We start from the raw sequence: 15,787 nt of genomic DNA, 5'->3' as shown, positions 1-15,787 counted from the left end.
AGAAAGTAACAGATTTTTTAGATAAAGGAAATGCAGTGGATCTAATTTACCTAGATTTCAGTAAGGTGTTTGATACCGTGCCACATGGGGAATTATTAGTTAAATTGGAGAAGATGGGGATCAATATGAACATCAAAAGGTGGATAAGGAATTGGTTAAAGGGGAGACTGCAACAGGTCCTACTGAAAGGCGAACTGTCAGGTTGGAGGGAGGTTACCAGTGGAGTTCCTCAGGGATCGGTTTTGGGACCAATCTTATTTCATCTTTTTATTACTGACCTTGGCACAAAAAGTGGGAGTGTGCTAATAAAGTTTGCAGATGATACAAAGCTGGGAGGTATTGCCAATTCAGAGAAGGATCGAGATATTATACAGGAGTACCTACTGACGAGATAGGAGATATTATACTGGATGACCTTGTAAATTGGAGTAATAGTAATAGGATGAAATTTAATAGTGAGAAGTGTAAGGTTATGCATTTAGGGATTAATAACAAGAATTTTAGTTATAAATTGGGGACGCATCAATTAGAAGTAATGGAAGAGGAGAAGGGCCTTGGAGTATTGGTTGATCATAGGATGACTATGAGCTGCCAATGTGATATGGCTGTGAAAAAAGCTAATGCGGTTTTGGGATGCATCAGGAGAGGCATTTCCAGTAAGGATAAGGAGGTTTTAGTACCATTATACAAGGCACTGGTGAGACTTCATCTGGAATACTGTGTGCAGTTCTGGTCTCCCATGTTTAAAAAGGATGAATTCAAACTGGAGCAGAGAAGGGCTACTAGGATGATCCGAGGAATGGAAAACTTGTCTTATGAAAGGAGACTTAAGGAGCTTGGCTTGTTTAGCCTAACTAAAAGAACGTTGAGGGGAGATATGATTGCTCTCTATAAATATATCAGAGGGATAAATACAGGAGAGGAATTATTTCAGCTCAGCACCAATGTGGACACAAGAACAAATGGGTATAAACTGGCCACCAGGAAGTTTAGACTTGAAATTAGATGAAGGTTTCTAACCATCAGAGGAGTGAAGTTTTGGAATAGCCTTCCAAGGGAAGCAGTGGGGGCAAAAGATCTATCTGGTTTTAAGATTCTACTTGATAAGTTTATGGAGGAGATGGTATGATGGGATAATGGGATTTTGGTAAGTAATTGATCTTTAAATATTCAGGGTAAATAGGACTAATTCTCTGAGATGGGATATTAGATGGATGGGATCTGAATTACCCAGGAAAGAATTTTCTGTAGTATCTGGCTGGTGAATCTTGCCCATATGCTCAGGGTTTAGCTGATTGCCATATTTGGGGTCGAGAAGGAATTTTCCTCCAGGGCAGATTGGAGAGGCCCTGGAGGTTTTTCGCCTTCCTCTGTAGCATGGGGCATGGTTGACTTGAGGGAGGCTTCTCTGCTCCTTGAAGTCTTTAAACCATGATTTAAGGACTTCAATAGCTCAGACATAGGTGAGAGGTTTATTGCAGGAGCGGGTGGGTGAGATTCTGTGGCCTGCATTGTGCAGGAGGTCGGAGTAGATGATCATAATGGTCCCTTCTGACCTTAGTATCTATGAATCTTTGTCGTCAGTGTCCCCTCCCTCCTTGAAAGCAATGGCAAATAATCATTTTGGGCCTTTTTTCCTGGATTATCCGTGCAGACGCCATAGCATGCCAAGCATGGATCCTGCTCAGCTGCACACTGCTTTTGTGAGCATTGTAAATCGCGCATTATCCTGAAGTATGTGCAGAGCCTAGCTAGGAGCTGCCAGTATGAGGAAGATTGCGAGGATGACATGGACACAGACATTCTTGAAAGCACAGGATGTGGCAAATGGGATATCATGGCAGCATTGGGGCATGTTGATACAGTGGAACACTGATTCTGGGCCTGGCAAACAAGCACGGACTGGTGGGACCGCATACTGTTGTTGCAGATATGGGATGATTCCCAATGGCTGCAAAACTTTTGCATGCGTAAGGCCACTTTCATGGAACTGTGTGAGTTGCTTTCCCCTGCCCTGAAGCGCAGGAATACCAAGATGAGACCTGCCCTTACAGTTGAGAAGCGAATGGCGATAGCCCTGTGGAAGCTTGCAATGCCTGACTGCTACTGGTCAGTCGGGAATCAATTTGGAGTGGGCAAATCTACTGTGGGGGCTGCTGTGATTCAAGTAGCCAAGGCAATCAATAACCTTCTGCAAATAAGGGGAGTGACTCTGGGAAATGTGCAGGTCATAGTGGATGGCTTTGCTGCAATGGGGTTCCCTAACTGTGGTGGGGCGATAGACAGAACGCATGTTCCTATCTTGGCACCGGACCACCTTGCCAAGCAGTACATAAACCACAACGGGTACTTCTCAATAGTGTTGCAAGCACTGGTGGATCACAAGGGCCGTTTCACCAAGATCAGTGTGGGATGGTGCATGACGCTTGCATCTTTCGGAACTTTGGGCTGTTCGGAAAGCTGCAAGAAGGGACTTTCTTCCCAGACCAGAAAATTACTGTTGGGGATGTTGAAATGCCAATAGTTATCCTTGGGGACCTAGCCTACCCCTTGCTCCCATGGCTCATGAAGCCATACACAGGCAGCCTGGACAGCAGTAAGGAGCAGTTCAACTACAGGCTGAGCAAGTGCAGAATGGTGGTAGAATGTGCCTTTATATGTTTAAAAGGGCGCTGGCGCTGTTTGCTGAGTAGGTTAGACGTCAGCAAAAGCAATATTCCCATTGTTATTTCTGCTTGCTGTGTGTTCTATAATATCTGTGAGAGTGAGAGGGAAAATGTTTATGGCGGGGTGGGAGGTTGAGGCAAATTGCCTGGCTGCCAATTTTGAACAGCCAGACACCAGGATCAATTAGAAGATCACACCAAGGCACGCTGCGCATCAGAGAGCCTTTGAAAAACAGTTTCATGACTGACCAGGCTATGGTGTGACAGTTGTCTGTTTGCCCTTAATGCAAAGCCGCCCTCTTTGGTGAAATGTACTTCCCTGTAAGCTAATCCCCCTCCCCCCCACAGTTGGCACAGGAAATAAAATCCCTGTTCAGAATCCAATCATTCATTCTTTATTAAAAAAAAGACACAGACTTTGAGATCACTTTACTAGTCAGCATTGTCAAGATAGCCCAGGTATACAAAGGGTTTGATGATGGGGTGGGGTGAGGGAGGAGGGAAGGACCAGGCCACATTGCTTTTGTGGCCACACTACAAATCAAAGCTGTTTGAATGACAGCCTTCTGGTGCTTGGGCCATCCCCTAGAGTTGAGTGGCAGGGTACCTGGAGCCTTTCTCCCCCATGTTCTTCGGCATCTGGGTGAGGAGGATATGGAACTTGGCGAGGAGGGCAGGCGGTTACACAATGGATGTAGGGAGTGGGGTCTGTACTCTAGTTGCCTTTCTTGCAGCTCCACCAGATGCTTCAGCATCTCTTTCTGTGTATTCCAATCACACTCATTGTATGATTTCCGGGCCTCTGCCCCAGAATGCCTCCATGCATTCAGCTGTGCCCTATCAGTGCAGGAGGAGTGTATGAGCTCTGAAAACCTGTCATCGCAAGTGTGTTTTTCAGCTTCCAATCTGTGATAACCTCAGGGATGGCGTTGATGTGGGGATCATAGAAACACTTGCAGCTCCAGGGTGGGAAAATGGGAGAGTAGATTTTAAGAAGATACATATCTGAGAACAAAAAGGGAGACCCTTTCACAGTGAATCAAGCAATTCACAGCAGACAGCACATGTGTTTTAGATATAAGGTCACATTTTGACTTTTTATATTGAGTGCCTGCTGGTATGGTGACACATCACACATGGCTGGGCAACAGAATTCGGTTTCCAGGCAGCCATGGTAAGCCAAAGGGTACAGGGGGTTGGCTTCTTCCGCGTGGGAATGATTTCAAACTGCAGTGCCCTCCTTTCCCATAGCAACCAATGCTGGTGGGTTTGCGTTTAAAAGGAGGGGCTGCGGTTTTTGGGTGGATGTGCAGCACAACCCTCCCTGCCACGTGGCTATTTTCCAGAATGATCCCTTTTAGCCAAGTGCAAACAGCCCAGGGGGACCGGGGTCTAATGTGTTGGGGATCATCAAACAGAGGGGATTACTGTTCCCTTACAAAAATTCCCCTATTTCAATCAGGTGACCATGAAAGATATCACTCTCCTGAGGCTGACTGTCACAGCGTGGCACAAGTTTCCTTCCCCTTGTCCCTGTGCCCTGTGCTTGGGCCGGCAAAAGAAAGGGTCTCAGATGCCTCTTGCAAGTGCTTCACCCGTGTTCTTTTATTTACAGTGGCTGTACAGTCCCAACTCCCCCAACACCAGTCCCTGCTCCGACCCATCACTGGGTCCCCTGGCCTTTTGAGACTTGTGTCAGCCAGCACAGACAGAGCCACAACCCTCCTATCCTCTTGCCTGGCTAGCCTCCCCCTTGAGCTCTTCCCTGGGTTTATATTTCTTCCCAGTCAGCAACCCAGCTGGTTCCACTTGACTCAGCAGATTACACTGAGCGTACTCTCGTTAGGGCCTGCAGCTGGGCTCCTGGCTAAGGGTCTTGGCCCATGTACCTGGCCACCTTACAGGGAAGCCGGGAAAAGCCAGCTCTTTAGCAAAGGTTTTATACCTCTGCCCTGCAACACTGACACAGAAAGATAAAGACTGAGTGTTGCATGAATGTGACCAAAACCCAAGACCATTCGGTGCCATGCTTTGTGCTGCAAAGATTCCAGACCACTTGCTACTGGCTTAGTGTCCTACCATGGAGGATGAAGTAAGGCAGACCTCCCCAGAAGGTTTTCAGAGTACCTCCAGGAGAGCTTCATGGAGATGTCCTGGAGGATTCCCGCTCCATCCCCAGACACATTAATAGACTGTTCCAGCAGCTGTACTGGTTGCGAATGCATCCCAATTGTTCAGGGCAAATCAAACATTAAACGCAATTGCTTTTAACCCCTGTAGTGTCATTACAAATGTGCACTCACCAGAGGTGTCTGCTCCGCTTTCAGGGTCCGGGAACAATATACCCTGGGAGGGTATTGGCTCCAGGGTAAGGAAAAGGCCCTGGCTGCCAGGGAGAACGGATTCTCTGCTTGCCTGCTGCGCATTCTCCTCCTCCACAAAATCCTCATCCATGTTGCGTGAGGCTGCCACCTTGCAGGTGTCCATGGAGAGTGGTGGGGTACTGGTAGGGTCCCCCCTAGAATCACATGCCGCTTCTATGATCAGCTGCATGTCTAGGGCTCTGACCCGGAGTTACCGTTTGCCTCCTTTGTCTTTTTGTAGGCTTGTCTGAGCTCCTTAATTTTTACATGGTACTGTTGTGTGTCCCTGCTGTAGTCTCTTTCCACCATGCCCTGTGTGATCATTGGCTTATATCTAGATATATCAGCATTTCTTCTGCTGGAACGGAGTTCTGCCTGGACAGATTCTTCTCCCCATACAGCAGTCGGATCTAGTGTCTCCTGTTTGCTCCATGCTGGAGCTTGTTTGCGATTCTGGGACTGCATGGTCATCTGTTCTGCTAAGCTCACTACGCTGGTCAAACAGGAAGTGAAATTCAAAAGTTCCTGGTGCTTTTCCTGTGTACCTGGCTAGTTCATCAGAGTTGAAAGTGCTGTCCAGAGCGGTCACATTGGAGCACTCTGGGATAGCTCCCGGAGGCCAATATTATCAGATTGCACAACACTGCATCTACAGTACCCCCAAATTAGACCCAGGAAAGTTGATTTTAGCACTACTCCCCTTGTCGGGGAGGAGGAGTACAGCAGTCAATTTTAAGAGCCTTTTGGGTCGGCAGAACGGGGTTGGTTGTGTAGACTGTGACAAACTCAGACCAGAATATAAGAGAGTAGTCCTATTGGGTACTGGGAGGTGGACGGAAGCCCATCCACAGCTAAAGGCCCCTCCCCCAGCCTGGGAAGGAGCTACTGAGCACAGACCTCAACTAAAGTCATGGGACAAGAAAGGAAAAAAACTGGACAGGTGTGGGGGTCAAAGGGCCATAACTAGGGAACCGGAAGGGGTCACTGAGCAGAGAACCCTGGACAGTGCCTACTGCTCCTGAAAAGTATCCAAGGAACCAGCGGACACCGCCCAAAGGAACTCTGTCTGGATGCGTGAATGGATGAAAGAACGAAAACAGTCGTTCTGTCGCAACCCCCCCCCACCAATCTCCTCTCCTTGATGTTGTAAATGTCAACTTCCTCCTAGCTGTGGCTGAGTGGTCCCGCGACTTTGTGGGGCCCTGGATGGGCTGAGCATATAGAAAAAGGTGCAGGGAAAAATGCAGCCAGAACCTCAACAAGAGGTTCTGGAGGAGCCGGAAGCGGGCCTGCAACCTGGTGCGCTGCAGATAGACATGCGCCAGGGTCTCCCTCACACGCAAAAAGGGCAGGTGTCAGGAAGAGGGGTGAACTGTGCCAGATACATGCCCGTGTTCTTGGCTCCATGAAGGAGCTGCCAACTAATGTCCCCGGCGGGCCATGGAACCAGGATGGAATACAGGCTGGCCCACCAGGGTCCTGCACCCTCTGCCGCAGGTAAAAGGTCCTGCCACTTAGTATTGGGGCGGGATGTGAGGGTGGGGAAATGAAGAGTGTGGAGCATGAGCATGTAGAGATGGTCCCGTGGCACAATTTGGAAATGAACTGGCTGCAAATCGCGCAGCTGGCTCGGAGTACAAAGGGGTGGGGATCTTGAAGGCTCACGGGACAGGGGCCTGAAGAAGAGATCTGGAGGGCCTGGGATAAGACCCAGTGCAGGACCCGCTCAAGGAAAAACCGAGAAGTGGGCAATAAGGCTGTCTCCACCTCCCGAAGTACGTGCCGGGGGGCGCCAAAGGCGGAGAGCCCCATGTGCCTACCGAGCACACGGATCCAGCCAGTCCCCCTGGTTGTAGTACAGGAGGTCTCCAATTTTGGTAGCTTCTGCCTGGACCAACCTCTGGCGCACCGAGGGGGACTCTGCCCCTACACACGAAGATGGGGATTGTGTAGCAGGGGCTCCATGAGAAGATCTGCCCCCCCGTGGCTGTCATGGACCTGGTTGCCAAGACCAGCTTCCAGGTCCGGAGGAGGTCCTGATAGAAGACCGGCAGCTCGGAGAGGTCTTGCGGAAGACTTCTCGGGTGGAGATAAAAGAGCTGCCGTCATATCGGAGCCCTCGGAGGTGGCGGAGGAAGGAGTGTGCCAAGGTACTCCATGCCAAGCTACCTGCACCATAAAGGAGTCTCTGCAGAACCTGGAGGCGAAAGACATGGAACTGCATGCGCAAACACATCAGGCCCTCTCCTCTCTCCTCCAGAGGAAGATGCAAAATGCCCGCAGAGACCCAGTGCAGTCCTGGCCAAAAGAACTCCAGAACCAACTTCTGGATCTGGGCCAGGAACCACGGGGCCAGGCACAGGGCATTGAGCTGGTGCCAGAGCATGGACAGGACTAGCTTATTAAGCACCAGTGCCCTTCCCCGAAGGGAGAGGCACTGGAGCAGTCCTGCCCACCTCCGCAGCCACTCAACCACCCTGCCCTCCAAATTGTGCCAGTTCTCCAGCGGAGAAGGATGTGTGGCAGAAAGATAAATGCCAAGATAGAGCAGTGGACCCATGCCCCACTGAAGGGCCTGAAGCATGGGTGGGAGGGAGCTCGCCTGCCACTTGTCCCCAACCATCAGGCCAGAGCTCTTGACCCAGTTGACCTGGGTGGAGGAGGCTGCTGAGTATGCAGCATGGCAGGCCTCCAGCCACACCAGGTCATCCGGGTTGAGGAGCACGTCATCGGCATATGCAGGACTAGCCGCATCCCTGGCTCATGGAGCACCATTCCTGTGAACCTCTTCCGGAAGAGACAGAGGAAAGGCTCAGTGGCCAGAGTGTACAACTGTCCTGACAGCGGACAGCCTTGACGCACTCCTCGCCCAAAGCTGACAGGGGCAGTCAGGGTACAGTTGAGCCTGACCAAGCACTCCACGTAAGCATACAGCATCTGGAGAAAGCCCACGAAATGGGGACTGAAGCCAAATGCCCACAGAGTGCCCAGGAGATACCCGTGGTCCATGCAGTCGAACGCCTTCTCCTGATCCAGGGAAAGGAGGGTGAAAGACAGACCATCTCTACACCCAAGCTGAAGGAGATCCCGGACCAAATAAAGATTGTTGAAGATGGTACGACCCGGGACGGTGTAGGTCTGGTCAGGATGGACCACGTCCGCCAGCACTGACCCCAGTCGCAGTGAGATGGCCTTCATCATGACCTTATAGTCCGTGCTGAGGCGCAAGATGGGATGCCAATTCCTAAGGTCGCGGAGGTCCCCCTTCTTCGGAAGCAAGGCAAGCACTGCTCGCCTGCATGACAGAATGAGGACCTCGCTCCCCAAGGATGTGGCCCAGATGATGGCAAGGTCTGGCCGAGGACATCCCAGAACACATAGTAGAACTCCATGGTCAGCCCGTCCATGCCTGGAGATTTATTGATGGGCATGCGGTGAAGGGCTTCCGAGAACTTGGCCAGAGAGTGAGAGGCAGCTCTAGCCGGTCCTGGTTGCCCACGCTGACTGCTGGGAGTTCATCCCAAAGCAGCCCACAGGCATTGGCTAGGACCAGGGTGTTAAGCCAGTGCCAGAGCATGAACAGTACATGACTAGCTGACTGAGCACCAGTGCCCTCCATCGGAAGGAGAGGCACCGGCGTAGTCCTGACCATCTCTGGAGCTGCTCTGCCATCCTGTCCTCTAAATCTTGCCAGTTCTCCAGCGGAGACAGATGTGTGGCAGAAAGGTAAACACCAAGGAGCAGCGGACCCACGCTCCACGGGATGGCCTGAAGCACAGGTGGGAGGGAGCTCGCCTTCCACCTGTCCCCGACCACCAGGCCAGAGCTCTTGACCCAGTTGACCCGGGCTGAAGAGGCTGCTGAGTAGACTGACAAGCCTCCACCCACACCAAGTCGTCCAGGTCCTGGACTACATCGTCGGTGTACACAGACAGGACCAGCCGCAGCTCCAGCTCTCGCAGCGCTAACCCTGTCAACCTCCGGTGGAGGAGACAGAGGAAGGGCTCGATCGCCAGAGCATACAGCTGGCCCGAGAGGGGCACCCCGCCATACTCCCAGCCCAAAGTTGACCAGCTTGGTCAGGGTCCAATTGAGTCTTACCAGATACTCTGCGGAGGCGTACAGCACCTGGAGAAAGTCCACTAACTGGGGTCCGAAGCTGAACGCTCGCAGAGTGCCAAGGAGATACCTATGGTCCACCCTGTCAAATGCCTTCTCCTGAACCAAGGACAGAAGGGCGAACGACAGACCATCCCTACACCCAAGTTCCAAGAGATCCCGGACCAGATACAGATTGTCAAAGATGGTACAGCCTGGGATGGTGGAGGTCTGGTCGAGGTGGATCACATCCGCCAGCACAGACCGTAGCTGCAGCGAGATGGCCTTTGCTACAATTTTGTAGTTTGTGCTGAGGAGTGAGATGGGACACCAAATCCGAAGGTCGCAGGGGTCCCCTTTCTTTGGGAGCAAGCTGAGCACGGCTCACTTGCACGACAGTTGGAGAACCCCGCTTGCCAAGGACTCGGCCCAGACGGTGACGAGGTCCAGGCCGAGGACGTCCCAGAACATGCGGTAGAACTCGATGGTCAGCCCGTCCATGCCCAGGGATTTATTGTTGGGCATGCGACGGAGGGCGTCCGAGAGCCAGAGTGAGAGGCAGCTCCAGCAGGTCCCTATCACCCACGCTGACCAACAGGAGTCGGTCCCAGAGCACTCTGCAAGCGTCGGGATCAATCTGATCTGGGGAGAAAAGGCCTGCGTAGAAGGCCCTGGCCCTCCCACGCATCTCCTCCGCATCTGTGCAGGGGCGGGGGGGCTGTCCTTTGCTAGGAGGCAAGTGATGTGCTTCTTGGCCCCCCCTCTTTCTCAAGGGCGTAGAAGAAGCGGGAGCCATGATCCATCTCCCGAAGGAGGCGGATGCGAGATCGAACAAAGGCACCCTGGGCCCGACGGTCCTCGAGGGCTCGGAGCTCCTCCCACTTCTCCCAATATGCTCTGCAGAGGGATGGATCCTCAGGGCTGGTGGCCAGATGCCACTCCAGCTCTAAGACCTTTCATTCCAACTGCTCTATCACTGCATTCCTTTGTCGGCTGGCATCCTGGGTATAGTCGCGGCAGAAGAGCTGGGCGTGCACCTTCCCCACGTCCCTCCTCTGCCCTCGCCAGGCCAGCCAGAACTCCTGGAAGGAAGTCACGAAGCCCACATCCTTCAACAAGCTGTTATTAAACTGCCAATAGGCCGGCCCCAGCCTCTCCGCGCAGAGAGAGGCCGTCACGGTCACTAGATGATGATCTGAGAACGGGGCTGGCCGGATGCTGAAGGAGCGGGCCTGTGAAAGGTGACAGCGTGAGAAGTAAATGCAGTCTAACTGGGAGTGGAGCGACACATGGGCTTCCACCCGGACAAAGGTAAATGTCGAGATGTCGTCTGGGTGGTGCTCATGCCAGATGTCCACCAGGGAGTGGTGTTCGACTATTTCCTGGAGGACATCCATGGTGGCCGGGCACTGCTCGATCCCCCAAGCGGTCCTGCTCCTCGAGGGTGGTGTTAAAGTCCCCGCCCAGGACCAGGCACTCGTGAGGATCCAAAGAGCCAATGACGCCTGCTGATAAAAGCGCAACCTCTCCGGGCCCGATGTTGGGACGTAAACGTTGATGAGGTTGACCACTAGCCCCTCCATATGGACCTGGAGGTGCAGCAGGTGGCCCGGCACAGCCTCAGAGACCCCTAGCACCTCCGGCCATAGGGTAGGGGAGAACAGGGTAGCCACTCCAGCCGTACAAACTGTGAGGCGGCTAAAATAGACCCTGTCCCCCCACTCCAGCTGCCAACTTGCTTTGGCTTCGGCGGCTGGATCTGTATGGGTCTCCTGCAGGAAAATCACAGGTTACCCCCCCCCCAAGGAAGGAGAGCACCTCGTACCTGTGGAGACCCATCCTACAGCCCCAGGTGTTTAATGTTGTGAAGACGATAGGTGCCATAAGGAGGGCTGGCGGGGCGTTCCTTACTGGCAAGGACGCTCACGGCCCCCATTGGGCCACGCAGCACTTACCCCGTAGGTGAGCAAAGAGTCACGGAAGCTGAGGGCCCGCTGGTAGGCCGAAGCAGCCTGCCTCCCAGTCCCTTTACCCTCCTGCAAGAGGGCCCTCACGGCCTGGAGAATTTGATGAAAATCCCCCCATTGCTGGAGAGCAAGCTGCACCTTGTTACAGGACCCCCGGACATCTTCAAGAAACTCCCGCAGCTCTTCTCACGATGTATGGGGAGACGGGGTTTCTAGCCCCCAGCTGTTCTCCAATGGGGCCCTCGTTGAAGCCCCATGGCCTACCCCATGGCCTACCCATGGCAGGCAGGCGGCGGACCCCTGGAATGGTGCCCGATGTGCCGGCACCACAGGACCCGCCTCAGGTCTCGGCTTAATAGGGGGTGGTGGAGGGAAAATAGCGGCCCCTAGGGGGTCAGGACAGGGAAACACGAAGGCTGCTCCCTGGGGGTCGTCCTCTGGGAAGGGGAAGGATACTGCTCCAGGGGCAGCAGCAGCAACATTGAAGGTGGAGGGAGGAGGGGTAGGGTTGGCATTAGGGGCAGGGCATGGGTCTGAAGCAGGGTCGGGGAGAGGAGCGGAAGTGGGATCGTGGGCCCCAGCAGCTGAGCCACTGGGGATGGCACCTCTTGGCTGAGCTCAGGGGTCTGTTGAGTGGGAAGGGGCCCCTCGACGATACTGGGCTCACGCTTCAAGGAGTGGTTCTATATTGTGATGCCAATTTTTCCCAACCTAGCGCTAAAAATTTCCCAAATCTGGTGAAAAATTCCCAGATAAAGCTTTTTATTTCAAAATCTCAAAGGAACATAATGTGTGTTTAATAACTATATAATCATATATTATATCCAAATTCTTTTTCTTTCGAGATATTTCACATTATAATTTTTATATGTATAGACATGATTTTCAATTTTAAACTTGTTACTTATACGTTAAATAAAATATTTAACACATGAGGAGGATTGAAATTATAGAAAACAATGTATTTTACACAAATTTCACTATCTTAAAAACAAAAGTATTAAGTACAGCATGTGCCCTGCAGTGTACTGTACATCAGTTACTTTGAAAAAATAAAAAGTAAACATGATTATAAAATAATATAAAGCAAATGGAACAAAAACACTTTTATATAATTTTCCTTATTATAATCTGAGTTTTATCCATTTTCTGACTCATGTTCTGAGTCGTCACTAGGAACATCATTACGGTCAATATTTTTACTAGTTTTATCACTGTCATTTTTACTGTACATATTTTTACAATGTAAATAAAAGTGCTTAATAGTAATTACAAAAATTAGAACATTTCTCTTGCTTTGCTTTCAAAGCTGACCTTATAACTACACTAGAATTGAGTGTTTTGGTTGTCATACAGTTTCTTTTTATGGAAAAAATTCTTTCACATGCTGCATTTGAATGAGGTAATGTGAAAACCTTTTTAGCCAGTTCAGATATATTTGCAAACATGAATTGACCTGAATAATCTTTGATTTGTGAAATCTCTTGCCACATATCAATTAGTTTGCTTTTTAAAATTGCAATTTGATTTAATTCAAGAGATAATGGCAGGGCTCTGAGTTCACTCTGAGCAGCGTTGAAATCAACCTTAAATACAGCACAAAGTTTAGCGATATCTTTTTTCTCTTTGGCAACATTAACGTTAAGGCATATTGCAGGGTCTACAAATTGAACTTCTGTGAAAACAACAGAATCAAGTGGCAGTCTGCGCTGCATTTCTTGACAGCAAGTGATGTAATAGTGCAGGATATTCTTTCTGACATTCAAAGCTAAGTTTGGCTCAATAGATTTTAAGTAGTCTTTGCATTCTGGGCCAGTGTAAATGTCTTAAATTTAAAAAAAAATTGAGGGATGTGCTACATTAATTTTTAATTCTTCATTCAGTAAATTTGGCTTTAAGTAATTTGCTGATATAAGCTTAAAAAGTTTCACAGATTCCAGTTTGATGCCATGAATCAGCGGTCTTGTTCTTTGGAAAAGAACATTGAATTTGTTCATATAATCCAAAAACATTTTTCAAAAAGAACAAATAAGCTCTACATTCTGGATTGCACATTCCTTCATAAATATATTTTGCTTTAGGGGTTTTGCAATAGATATATTCAAGTTGAATATAGTTAAACAGGGCATCCCATAAGATCAAAACTCTATTAACACATGGGTGTAAAGCTAACCATCTAGTTAAACTTGGTTTTAACATTTCCTAATTTGATCTTTAGAAAATATTCCACCATCTCCTGAATTTCTTCTTTCATTGTTACACTATGTGCAGGATAATTAGTCATATCTGATATAAATTGCTCCACAAAATTAGGTAAAACACTTGCAGCAGAACTAGAGATCAGAGCTGATGTGTGGCAAATACACCTGACTAAAACTACGTGTGGAACATCTTCTCTCAGTTAGAGAAAAATGAGTTCTTTGGCCGTATCATTACACTGGCTCCATCACAAGTTACACCTAAAATATTATTCAAAGGAATATTTTTCTCCATCATAGACTCTTTAAAAGTAGTGTAAATCCCCTCTGCAGTGCAATTTTTGGCGTCAAGTTCTAGTAATTCTAACAGTTGTGAGGGAATTTTGCCATTGGATTGATAAACATACTGCACAACAACTGCGAGATATTTATTCCCTGAAGTAGATTCATCCACAAATACACTAAATTCATTAACTTTCAATTTTCTACAAGTCCCTCAGTCTACGCCAAAACATTGCTAATTATAGCAGTACATTTATCTTTCTTCAATGTTACAGCCTCAGCAATTTTGGAATCGGGGAAACATTTTTAAACTGCTTCAGTCAAGTGTTCTGCAGATTGAATACTGACAGCAAAGTAACAGGCCATTCTAATCTCTGTGAAATTAAAAAAAGCACAAATTTGAAGAGCAAGTTAAAAATGCAATCTTGTTTATTAAACATAGCAATTTTCTTTGTATTAGATACTGTCTCAACCTGTTGTTAGTTTTTTACTATTCGCGTGCTTATCTAACTCACTAGTACCTGCCTGGATTTTTATATCACAACATTTGCAATAAGCTAAAAAACTATTGTTTTCTACTTTCTGCAGCCAGTCTTTGTATTTACCTTCTTGAAGCCACAAGTCTTGAAAGGCTTTTTTGAAAGTAGATTGTTTCTCTTTTGGTGGAAGTTCACCCCGAGTCTTCAATACTCTGTTGGGGGTGCTATCCCCTTGTTTTCGTTTCGACGTGGACGGATCTTTGTCTACTCCTGTAGTCCTCTTCCTCTTCTCACCAGCCTTATCGGTCTCTTTATTCATTTTTTACGTTAGATAAAAAATGGAAAGATCTCTGAAATAATGGAATGCGATAATTTAGTATAATGTGTATTTCAATTTATATTTAAATCAAAGAAGGAAACATATTATATATTATTACCTAACACAGTAGGCAAAGATATTTAATATTTGCCTGGAGGAAGGTGCTGTTACGAATTTATGAACAGCCGAACGCTCTGGTCCACATTCTCTGTGCAACTGCAAGCATGAAATACAAAATTTTAGAGATTTAATGACAGATCAAGAAGCTAATCATAATCAGTAAGTTTTGCAATATATTTAATTATTGGAAGAAACCTTACCTAGAAGATAAATTTGATAACCATCTCCTCATTACCCGCCAGCCAGCTGTTGCTGAGGATGGTCTGTTGTGAGTGCATGTGTGTGCACTTATCACTTCACTTGTGCCATCATGATATAGTACATTGAAGCATCACCAATAGGAGAGCACCACAGCCCCATTATGAAAATCACGTGACAAATATTCAAAGTGAATGCATTTTGAGGGAAATTTAAAAAGTAAAATATTTGGGCTTTTTATGAAAACTTCCCAGGATTTTTGATATTTGGGAAGGCTTACTTTATGAAATTTTCCCAGGATTATTTAGGTTTTGAATGAAAATTCCCAATTTCCCAAATTGAAACATTTTACTCAAAAATTCCCAGATTTTGGGAAATTTCCCAGGATATAGAAGCACTGCTCCCCTCCTCTGGGGGGTGAGCCAGCAGGCTCCCGTCAAGGGGCTGCAGCAGGAGCAGCAATAACTGGGATTTCCAGCAGCCAGGTAGCAGAGAAGGGGTGGGAGGGGGTGTCATCCAGCCTAGCCAGGGGAGTAGCTGGAGCAGGAGCGAGAGCCCAGGGCCTAGCAAAAGTCCCAGCAGCAGGATCAGCAGTCTCCTATCTCCCTCCAGGCCAGATTGGAAGGCAGGTAGATCAGCCTTCAGAATGAGCAGGCCCTTGTTCCCTGGATAGCCAAACAAAGGCTATGCCAGGCCAATTAAAACACCTGATGCCAATTAACCAATTAAGGCCATTAGGCTAATGGAGACAGCTGGAACCAATCAAGGTTCCTCTTATACTGTTTAAAAGCTCTCCTTCCCATTCCCTCAGGTAAGCCCAGGTGGAAGGAGCTGGAGGAAAGGAAGCATTGCTGAAGCCTGAGGAAAGGGGATCATGGGGAAGTGGCCCAGGGAGTCAAAGCAGCTTCAGTGGTGAAGGAGAAGCGGCCAACTGCTGCTACCATTAGGGTCCCTGGGCTGGAACCTGGAGTAGAGGGTGGGCCCGGATTCCCCCCGCCACTCTACAGAAACTCCTTGAGAGGGGGGGGGAGGAGGAGGAGGGAGGGAGGTTGAACTAAGTCTATTAAGCTCAAGAGAGCAACAGAGAGTGTGGGGTA

At 48.9% G+C, this 15,787-nt stretch overlaps 2 long non-coding RNA genes across 2 annotated transcripts; one reads left to right on the top strand and one right to left on the bottom strand.

The window, feature by feature from the left end:
- Window positions 1–423: 423 nt before the first annotated feature.
- LOC122458871 lies at window positions 424–15,085 on the top strand. Its single transcript, XR_006279172.1, has 3 exons — window positions 424–434; window positions 5,160–5,161; window positions 14,999–15,085. It is a non-coding gene; the product is annotated as an uncharacterized LOC122458871 (long non-coding RNA).
- LOC122458870 lies at window positions 14,299–14,872 on the bottom strand. Its single transcript, XR_006279171.1, has 3 exons — window positions 14,693–14,872; window positions 14,474–14,588; window positions 14,299–14,401 (listed from the first exon to the last, which is right to left on the bottom strand). It is a non-coding gene; the product is annotated as an uncharacterized LOC122458870 (long non-coding RNA).
- Window positions 15,086–15,787: the final 702 nt, after the last annotated feature.

This window comes from Dermochelys coriacea, chromosome 2 (genome assembly GCF_009764565.3).
Source record: "Dermochelys coriacea isolate rDerCor1 chromosome 2, rDerCor1.pri.v4, whole genome shotgun sequence".
NCBI classification, from domain to species: domain Eukaryota; kingdom Metazoa; phylum Chordata; order Testudines; family Dermochelyidae; genus Dermochelys; species Dermochelys coriacea.
The sequence above is the reverse complement of the archived record's forward strand: the minus strand, read 5'-3'. Positions and strand labels throughout refer to the sequence as shown.